The sequence below is a fragment of the Pinus tabuliformis genome, chromosome J (assembly GCF_031772625.1).
Source record: "Pinus tabuliformis cultivar Carrire ecotype Pingquan chromosome J, CPIR1, whole genome shotgun sequence".
In the NCBI taxonomy this organism is placed as follows: domain Eukaryota; kingdom Viridiplantae; phylum Streptophyta; class Pinopsida; order Pinales; family Pinaceae; genus Pinus; species Pinus tabuliformis.
Window position 1 is genome coordinate 861,098,858 of NC_142295.1, and position 10,496 is coordinate 861,109,353.

The 10,496-nt window shown below is 38.2% G+C and overlaps 2 pseudogenes; both read left to right on the forward strand.

Annotated features, from left to right (window-relative positions):
• Positions 1–4,446: 4,446 nt before the first annotated feature.
• Positions 4,447–4,897, forward strand: LOC149229401 (small ribosomal subunit protein uS13z/uS13y/uS13x pseudogene; annotated as a pseudogene).
• A 21-nt stretch (positions 4,898–4,918) lies between these two features.
• LOC149229402 (membrin-11 pseudogene) lies at positions 4,919–5,233 on the forward strand (annotated as a pseudogene).
• Positions 5,234–10,496: the final 5,263 nt, after the last annotated feature.

A 10,496-nucleotide genomic window follows, 5' to 3' on the forward strand; every position in this document is an offset into this window, starting at 1 on the left:
TGGCCTCAACATGATGTCGGATCAGATGATATTTAGTATTGATGTGCTTAGTACGATCATGGAACTTTGGGTTCTTGGCCAACTTTATTGCAGAGGCGTTATCAATCATGAGTGGAGTTGATTGTACTTGTTTTACCTGCAAATCTTCAAGAATTTTCCTGAGCCACACAATTTCTTTCGTTGCTTCAGTTGCTGCCACGTATTCTGCTTCTGTTGTGGAATCTGCTGGAACTGATTGTTTGCGTGATCTCCAGGAGACAACTCCTGATCCAAGACTCATAGCATATCCTGAAGTAGATACCCCAGTTTCTTTGTCTCCATCGAAGTCTGAATCAGAGTATCCAATCAAGCTGAAGTCGTCCACCTGTGTATACTTGATTCCAAGGTCTTGAGTTCCCTTCAAGTACCTTAGAACTCTTTTTGCAGCAGACCAATGTCCCTCACAAGGCTTTTGCATAAACCTGGAGAGGATTCCAACAGCAAATGAAATGTCTGGTCTGGTAGTAGTGAGGTAGATGAGACTTCCTACAAGCTGTCTATACTTTGTTGCATCCTCAAATTCCTTTCCTTCAATAGATGTGAGCTTCAAGTTTTGTTCCATTGGAGTAGAAAGAGGATTGCACTCTGTCATGCCAAATCTGTTTAACAAATCTCCAATGTATTTCTTTTGAGAAAGAAATATGGATTTTGGATGTTGGGTTACTTCAATGCCAAGATAGTAATGAACATAGCCCAAATCAGTCATTTCAAAACTTTTTCCTAATTCTTTCTTTATGGATGCAATATAGCTTTCATTGTTCCCTGTCATTAAAAGATCATCTACATATACCACAAGATATACAACTGTTTTGCCAACTTTCTTGACAAATAAAGTTGCATCATCAAGATCAAAATGTTTGAACTTGAGTTTCAGAAGATGCTCAGTTAGTTTTTCATACCAGGCTCGTGGTGCTTGTTTGAGGCCATACAAGGACTTCACAAGTTTGCATACTTTATGTTCATGTCCTTTCACAGCAAATCCTTCAGGCTGGGACATAAAAACATTTTCTTTTAGATCTCCATTCAAGAATGAAGTTTTTACATCCATTTGATGGACTTTCCAACCGTTCTGAGCAGCTAGTGCAAAGAGTGTCCGGATGGTGGCCCATTTTGTTGTGGGGGCAAAAGTTTCCTCATAATCGACCCCTTCCTTCTGTGCAAAACCTTTTGCCACAAGCCTAGCTTTGTGCTTGTTAAGTGAGCCATCAGCTTTGTACTTGTTCTTGTAGACCCACTTGCAGCCAATTGGTTTGGTTCCAAATGGAGGATCAACCAGCTTCCAAGTGCCATTCTTTATGAGGGCATCATACTCCTTCTGCATCGCTTCTTTCCATTCATCATGAGAAGCGGCTTCTTTGAAGGAAGTTGGTTCAAAATCTGTAGACAAGTTCAATTCACAATCATAAGTAACATCCATATCAACAGGTGAATTAGAGTTATCTACATCACCTCCATTTTTTCGGTTTGTATTTCTGGTTCCTGTTTTTCCAATTTCATCAGGATGAACACTTTCAAGTGTCTTTGTCAGCCACTTTGGGGGACCTTTCTGAGATGGTCCAGGCTGCTCTGTTGATTGAGTTGGGACTGAATCAAGATTGAGTCTCCCAATTCTATCAATTACATCACTTAAAGGATCATCCGGTGTTGGAGTTTCATGCAAGGGAGATTGTTCTTCAGAAGAAGATTCCATATGTTGATCTAGTATAGGAATCCCCCCTTCAAGATGTGGAATCTGATTCTCAAACTCTTGAAATGATTTCATTTTTGTGAATCTATCCAAGCGATCAAGTTGCCGCTCAACAACACTGTCAGATTTGGATGATTCAAGAAAAATGACATCTCTAGATACAACAAACTTTTTATTTACTTCATCATAGAGACAGTATGCTTTAGAGGTGTTTGAATACCCCAGGAAGATACACTTACGACTTCTAGCACCAAGTTTGTTTCTATGTACCTTTGGTATTAAAGCATAATAGGTGGAACCAAAAATCCTGAGATGTTTTACCGAAGGAACATGTCCATACCACAATTCATAAGGAGTCTTGTTTCTTATAGCACTAGATGGACATCTATTCTTTATATATGCAGCACATAGAACAACATCAGCCCAAAACATTATCTTTACATTTTTGAAGAAAAGCATGGATTGTACCATATTCAAGATTGTTCTATTCATTCTTTCTGCTACACCATTCTGTTGGGGATTATAAGGTACAGTTGTTTGATGTTTGATCCCATGTTGGCGAAGATAGTTTTCAAATTCATTTGATGTATATTCTTTTCCATTATCAGTGCGAATAGACCCAATATGAGATTGTGCATCATTTTCAATCCACTTATGAAAATTCTTGAATGTTTGAAAAGCATCAGATTTGTTCTTCAATAAATAAACCCAACACATTCTGGTGTAATCATCAATAAATGTCATGATATATTTATTTCCATTTGCAGAAGGAACAGGCATTGGACCACATAAATCTGAATGAATGAGTTCAAGCTTCCTATGTGCTCTTGAATGTGAATCATGAAAAGACTGTTTGCTATGCTTTCCTAGAATGCAAGCATCACATTGCTTATGTTTTCTAGGAATTGTAGGCAAACCAGCAACACCATTTTTCTTTAATAAGCGGAGACTGTCATAGTTTAAATGTCCAAATCTAGCATGCCATAATAAACTTGATGGAAGTGTACCTTCTTCATGATGAGAAATGAGAGATGTTGTGCATGAGCAGAAGTTCCTTGCAGTTTAAGAAGTCTTTCTTCTTCTATACCCCTCATGACAAGTGAGTGGTCAGATGCCTTTCTTACCTCAAGCTTGCCATCAAACATATGAATGGAGTGACCTTGCTGGCGGATGTGGACCAGGGACATCATGTTTCTCTTGAGCTGTGGGAGATATAGAACATGAGCCAGAAGAAAGTCTGGAAGACCAGGCAGTTTAAGCTTGATTGTGCCAAGCCCTGATGGCTTGATTTTTGACTGATCTGCAAAGTATACTGCTCCATCAACATTGTCAGTGAAATCTTCAAAAAAATCTTTCCTATGAGTCATATGACAGGTTGCTCCTGAATCAAGCAACCAATCATTTTTCGAAGAAGCAAGTGAAGCATTAAACAAATCTTCATTTACTCCAATGTTACATTGTGCCTCAATATAGTGAGCGGATTCAGGTGCTTTACCTTTGTCTGTGTCATCAGTTTTACCTTTCTGCTGGTTTCTTCTCTGCTCAATTTTGTCCCATGGTAGCTTGCATGTAGAAGCATCATGTGATCCATTTCGTTTGCAGCGAATGCAATGCAGATCTGCCTTTTCTCCTTGAGAATGTCTGCCCCCCCTGCCTATGAAGTATCTTCCTCTTCCTCTTCGTCCACCTCTTCCTCTTGTAGAATCTTGAGCAGGATGCTTTTCTTTATGAGCAAGGCAAACAGTCTCTTCAGAAGATTCAGGGACTGTTTTCTTTCCAAAGGCTTTCTCTCTTTCAGCAAATTTTTTCACAAGAGACTCAAAGGTTATGTCTTTAAGATTTCCATTTGCTTGTAAAGACTCAAGATAATTGGAGTAGGTAGGATAGAGTGCTTTGAGAAAGGCAATAAGAGAGATATCCAGCTCAACCTTAGTGGATTTAATATCATGCATTATAGACTTTATTTCAGATGCAAGAGCAAGGGGATCATTATTTTTCAGTTCAAGAGTGAAGAGTTTAATCATGAGCTGAACAACTTCAAGTGCAAAATGTGAATCATAGAGTTCTTTCAACTTTTGTAAAGCTTCAAAGGCAGTGGAATAGGATGAAATATGACGACTTACTTCTTCATTTACAGATGCTACGATCAATGCATAGGCTTTGTTGTTCTTGTTTTCCCAAATGACAAGTTCTTTATCTGATGTAGGCTGCACAGGGTCTTTGTCTTCTTCTCCGACACACACTCCTTTCCACAACTCATTGTAGATGACGGTGTGTTTTACCATCCGAGACCATTCAGAATAGTTCTCCTTGCTAGTGAGAACTATTCCTACCATAGAGATGATTGAATGCATTCTGTAAAAAATTACTTCTGCTAAAAAAAAACTTTACGTTACAGCCTTCAAATCCCTCTAATATTTGCTAAAAGCATCAGCATTTCATTGTACATATCACTGCAATACTACTATGTTTGAAAAAATGCGCAAGGGATCACTTCAATATATCATGCAATAGTACAAAACATTCTGGAAACACCGCAATATTTTGAACGCTTTGAATCATATAAAGTGCGTATATCATGAATTCAACAAACTGCTCAACGCTATACAGAAACCGCCATACTGAAGTTAAAAAATCAACTGCATAATACTAAAGCCCTTGCAGTCTTTGTAATACCCAGTGTTACTGGCAACTGTTGAGGCTTCTCGCGTTCTGCGAAAATGTATTTGATTGTAAATGAGGAGTTTCAACACATTCTTCGTGTCCTCAACACCAATGTTGATGGGCGATAGAAGATCATGTTTTCCCTGACTTCTATCAAAGGAATTGGTCGGCGTTTGGCCAACCTTGTATGCAAGAAGGCCGATGTCAGGCCGAACCACTCAGGTGGTATCCAATGCTCTTGACATGAAACTCAGGGATGACTTGGAACGCTTGAAGAAGATTAGGAACCACCGCGGTCTTCGTCACTACTGGGGCCTTCGGGTGCGTGGACAGCACACAAAGACCACTGCTCGCAAGGAAAGAGGGTTTTCTTTGAAGAGACACAAGCTCGGACGATTTGGATGGAGTCGGGGTTTTAAATCGGCAGATGGAGGGAGCGCAGGAGAATGTCGACGAAGAAGTTATGCGTGGACAGCACACAAAGACAGCTCTCAAATCTCGGGGTAGATTACTGCAATATAGTAACGAATGCACAGAAAAAATGGGAACTCTGCTCATGTAATGCAAATTTTTGACGATGAAACCCGAGCCAAGCAGTCGGAACGTAATTCATCATACATGGTTGATGAGGCTTATGCTACTGGAGTGGCTTTTCTTTCAAAGTATGCAGAACAAAGAGATCGTTTGAAGCAAGCACAGCGGAAAGCTCTAGACATTCTCAATAATGTTGGTTTGTCTAATTCTATACTGAAGATAATCGAAAGACGACATCGGTTAGATAAATGGATATCTTACATTGGCATGTTCCTTACAGTTGTAATCATCGTAATTGTTTGGAGATGAGCTGTACAACAACCATGGCGGCGAATGTCTTCCAGGAGGTCTGCAGATAATTCAAAAAGCAGACGTGCTTCTTTCCGTAAGGCTTCAGAAGAAACCGTCGGCCCTATTACTGCATAGCAGGCTTTGAGTCTGTTAGGGCAGAAAATACCATATACCGCATTCAGGTTGGCATGGAAAGGGCGCGTCAGAGTAATGAGCAAGACAAGCAACAGACAATGAAAACTGGCGTGGAAAGGGCAGAGCAGTGCTCAGGAGAGAGCAGCGCTTAGGACAGAGGAGCGCTAAGGACAGAGGCAGGAGTTACAACTATTTTTAGAACCTGGGACCTGTGCTCTGATACCATGTCAGGCCAGGGTAACTCCAGAATGGGCAGAAGAAATTGATTGATTATTTCATTAGATAGCTATTGTTTATATACATAAAATGAACGGATCAGTTCATCTTCTTGATGACTGTTCGCGTTCCAAGTTACCCAACCGTTGAAGATTAGGTGTGAACAACTTTATTATTGTAAATCACTTCAGTTGGCCAATTTTTATAGAGGAAATGATAGCACATTATGAGGATACAAAGAACAACACCTTCTTTAGCCAATTGATCAATCTCAAACAAAAGGGTTCAATGGCGGAGCACATTGAGGACTTCCAAAAATTGAATATCAGGGTAACTTATATTCTAGAGGAGCATAAGATTGATGTCTTCATAGGGAATTTGAAGGGTAACATCCAACATGAGGTTTTCCTTTGGGAACATGATTCATTGCAGAAGGCATTCAGGGTGGCAAGAAAAGTTGAAAGAAAAATTATGGAAACAAGGAAGTCTACCACCCACAACTATAAATAAGGATGTGTTGCTGCTCCTAGCCTTCCACAACCTACGAGGTTGACACACCAAAAATTGGAGGAAAAAAGAGAAAAAGGGCTTTGTTACAATTGTGATAACAAATACATTAAAGGTCATAAGTGTTCTAAGAAGAAATTATTTTACATAGATTGTGAAGAGGAGGAAGAAGAGGAACAATAAACATCAAAAGAAGAGGAGATACACTAGGAACCAACCCTAGAGAAAGAAGAAATGAATTCGACCATATATTGTAATGCATTGGTAGGAATTGCCACTCCTCAATCTCTCAAGATAGAAGGATATATCAAGAATAAAAAGGTAATAGTGCTAATTGATTTGGGTAGTACCCATAATTTTATTCATTGTAAGATAGCCAAGGAATTGAATTGCTTTCTATATCAAACACCAAAGTGTCAAGTGATGGTTGCAAATGGAGGAACTATAAATTGCTTTGGAAAGTGCCATAATATCAAACTAACCATGGGGGAATATAAATTGGGTAGTCTAATGCTTTCCATTCCAATGGGTGGTGATAATGTTGTACTAGAAGTCCAATGGTTACAATCTTTGAGGAGGATAGATTTTAATTTTCAAGAATTTTTCTTGATTTTTTTTGGGGAAGGAAAGGAAATTGAATAAAGGGTATCGTAGGGAAAACAGGGAAGATTATTAGCTCTAATGACATGAAAAATATTTTTAATAAAGAAAAATGGGGTGTATTTGCAAAATTATGCTCACTATAGGTTTAAACATCGAAATCATCTATTTCTGTAGATCTCCAAAAAGTATTGGAGAATAATTCCAAGGTATTTGAGACTCCCAAATTCCTCCAACATATTCATGATTATGATCATGCTATTCACTTGCTTCCAGGAAGTGTTCCTCCAAACATCAGTACTTACAAATATCCCCATGCCCAAAAGAGTGAAATTGAACCTATGGTTGCAAAAATGCTAGAGGCCAGTATAATTCAACCTAGTCAAAGTTATTTCTCTGCTCCAGTAGTATTGGAGCACAAGAAGGATGGATCATGGCATACTTGCCAAAATTATAGGGATATCAACAATCTCACTATTAAAGATAAACTTCCCATTACAATAATTGATAAATTGTTGGATGAATTACTTGGAGAAATTTACTTCACCAAGCTAGATCTTTGTTCAGAATATCATCAAATTAGAATAAATACTGAAGGCATTCTGAAAACAACATTCATAACTCATGAAGGCCATTATGAATTTTTGGTCATGCCTTTTGGCCTTACTAATGCACATTCCACATTTCAAGGTTTGATGAATTCCATTTTCAACCCTCAGAAAATTTGTGTTAGTATTTTTTGATGATATACTAATCTACATCAAGTCTTGGAAGGATCATGTTCGACATGCTAAGAGGGTGCTCAAACTATTGGAGGAGAAACAATTATATGAAAAAACCTCCAAATGTTTCTTTGGAGTATAGAAGGTGGAATATTTGGGGAATTTTGTATCTCATGAGGGTGTTAAGGTAGATCCTAACAAAATTAAAGCCATTAAGGAATGAAAATCCCCACAACTCTAAAGCATCTTTTAGGATTTCTCGGGTTGATAGGGAATTATCACAAGTTTATTAAGATTTATGGGAGAATAGCAACACCTCTAAAAAAATTACTGAAGAAAGTTGCGTTTTCTTGGACTTTAGAAGCAACTAAGGCCTTTAAATATCTTAAAGAGGCAATGTGCCAAACGTTGGTCTTAACTACACCATACTTCACAAATATTTATTGTGGATTGTGATGCCTTTGGAAATGGAATTGGTGTTGTTTTAGTGCAAGAAGGAAGACCCATTTCTTTTGAAAGTCATGTAATCAAGGGAAACTATTTACACAAACGTATTTAGGAGAAGGAAATGTTGGCAATACTACATGCACTAAAGCAATGACGACCTTACCTAATGGGAAGACACTTCAAGGTAAAAATAAATCATGATAGTCTTAAATACTTTTTGGAACAAAGATTATCTTCAAAAGAGCAGAAAAAATGTTGACCTAGATTGTCATTGATGTCAATATGGCAATATTCTAGATGAGTAAACAATGATGTGAAGCCAAGTAGAGCGAATCCATGAAGAAACGTGAGCAAGAAGCCATGGGAGCAAAGCCATCAGGGAAGCCATCAGAAGAGGAAAACATCAGAGGAGCATTGTAGAATTTCAGAGCAAAGAATATCAGAAGTCACAAGAGCTATCAAGAGAAGCATATCGGAAGAGTTCATTGGAAATAGGTTATCAGAAGCCATCATGAAGACAAAGCGTAAGAGGAAGAGGTCATTGGAAGCAAAGAGGAACATATCAGAGCAGAGAATATTGGAAGTTGTCAGCTGTGGAGTCGTATTGGATGGTGTTAAGAGATGAATGACGAAGATGAGTTTTCGTTCTAGTGGAAAAGGAATCCAGAGGAGAGCCGTGGAGCTATCGATGGTAGAAGATCTACGGTCGTTGGAAGCAAATCAATTCGGGGCGTTAACCAAGACGAAAGGCAGATTTAAAGCTATAAGCGGGATTTCAAGCAGATGCAAAATGGTAAGTGGTATTTAGAGGAGAGCACCCGATTCTATTCAATGGTTGACACGTAGCAACTAGAGGAGAGAGAAAAACCGCTCATTCCGGGCGGGTAACTCTCGTGCGAGTAGTCCACCCGAAATCGCTGTAGACCATTGGATTTTGGGGGTTGAAATATACTGTGGAGAATGGACCCGACTACACCATTGTAATACAGCCTAATGTTATATCACATTTGCAGCGTCAGGAGTTATGTATCGCAAGTGTTTAAGGCCTTGTCATATTAAAGCTCTGATTGTGATATCGTAACTCTCAAAGGGATGCAAACCTGCGATTGCGATATATATATATATATATATATATATATATATATATATATATATATATATATATATATATATATATATATATATATATATATATATATATATATATATATATATATACGGACCCGACGGAGTTATTAACAACTGGTTAATAACATAATCACATCCGCTTCGTCAGCAGCAGGGGAATTGACTATCGGCCATCGGCTGTACTATGGGCATGACTTATAAAGACCTCCAGAATATTGCGATTGTGATTGTGGGTTTAAAGGAATAACTTCGACTGTTCATGAATGTTGCGATTGCCATAAAGAATAAGTTTATTGTTTGAATAATAATAAAGATGGCCTCTATTCCTAATTAACGTGTCCTATGAGTATTGATGAATTCGAAGAGACAGAGGAAGCCAAAGAGTGAGCGCAGAGGAAGCTGAAAGATCAAGCGAGGGTTGAGGAAGCCGAAGCTCAAGCGAGCAAGGAGGAAGCCAAAGGTTAGGTATATCAGGCATACAAAACAGAGAACAAGGAAAGTTTAGTGTTTCTGGTGAACTGTAAGAAACAAGGGAAGCCAAAGTTCTGGCAGAAGTGGAAGGAACAAGAGGACAGAAGTAAGTCATAGGACCAGCAGGGTTGGGAGCAGAGAATTACAACCAAACAGATCCAGACAGTTTATAGCAGATGGTTGGAGCCCTTGAGGTTGGTGCCTCAGAACTGAAAGGATCGGTGTCTTGGGAGTTGGTGATCCTAAATTCAAGGTTGGTGCCTTGACAATACAGAGTTGGTGCTCTGGAGGTTGGAGCCTCACAAAGAGTCCAAGTTGGTGCTTGGCAACTGATTGAAACCATATATATATATATATATATATATATATATATATATATATATATATATATATATATATATATATATATATATATATATATATATATATATATATATATTGTACTTGATTTATTGAAAATATCACATTAATAAAAGTATCTATTCCTGTTATCTATTTCTGTGTTCCAAATATAAATGTTTTTAATTGATAAAAAATAATAATTGAAAAGAAATACTGATTCACCCCCACCCCTCAGTATTTCCAACAATTGGTATCAGAGAGGGCTTCTTCATATCAACCTAACAGCTTGAAGAAGGATTCTTAGTCATGATGAGAAATCAAGAAGTGTCAGGAAGACCTCCTCCGTTTGATTGCACAAATTTTTGTTTCTGGAAAAAGAGAATGTCCTACTACTTAATGTCCCTTGGCCCTAAAGTTTGGCATTCGGTCTTAAATGAGTACATAGCTCCTTCCACTCTTCCAACAGATCAAGATGAGAAGAAAGTCTACATTGCAAATGCAAAATCATTAAACTCCATCACTAGTGGAATCATTGATTTTGAATTTACAAAAGTCATGAATTGTAACTCTGCCAAAGAAGTATGGGATAAGCTAATTAGCTTATACGACGGGGACTCCAAAGTCAAGAAGGAAAAGCTTCAAACTCATAGAAGGCAATTTGAAAGTCTGAAAATGGATGATGAAGAGATATTGCATCATACTTTCTCCGAGTA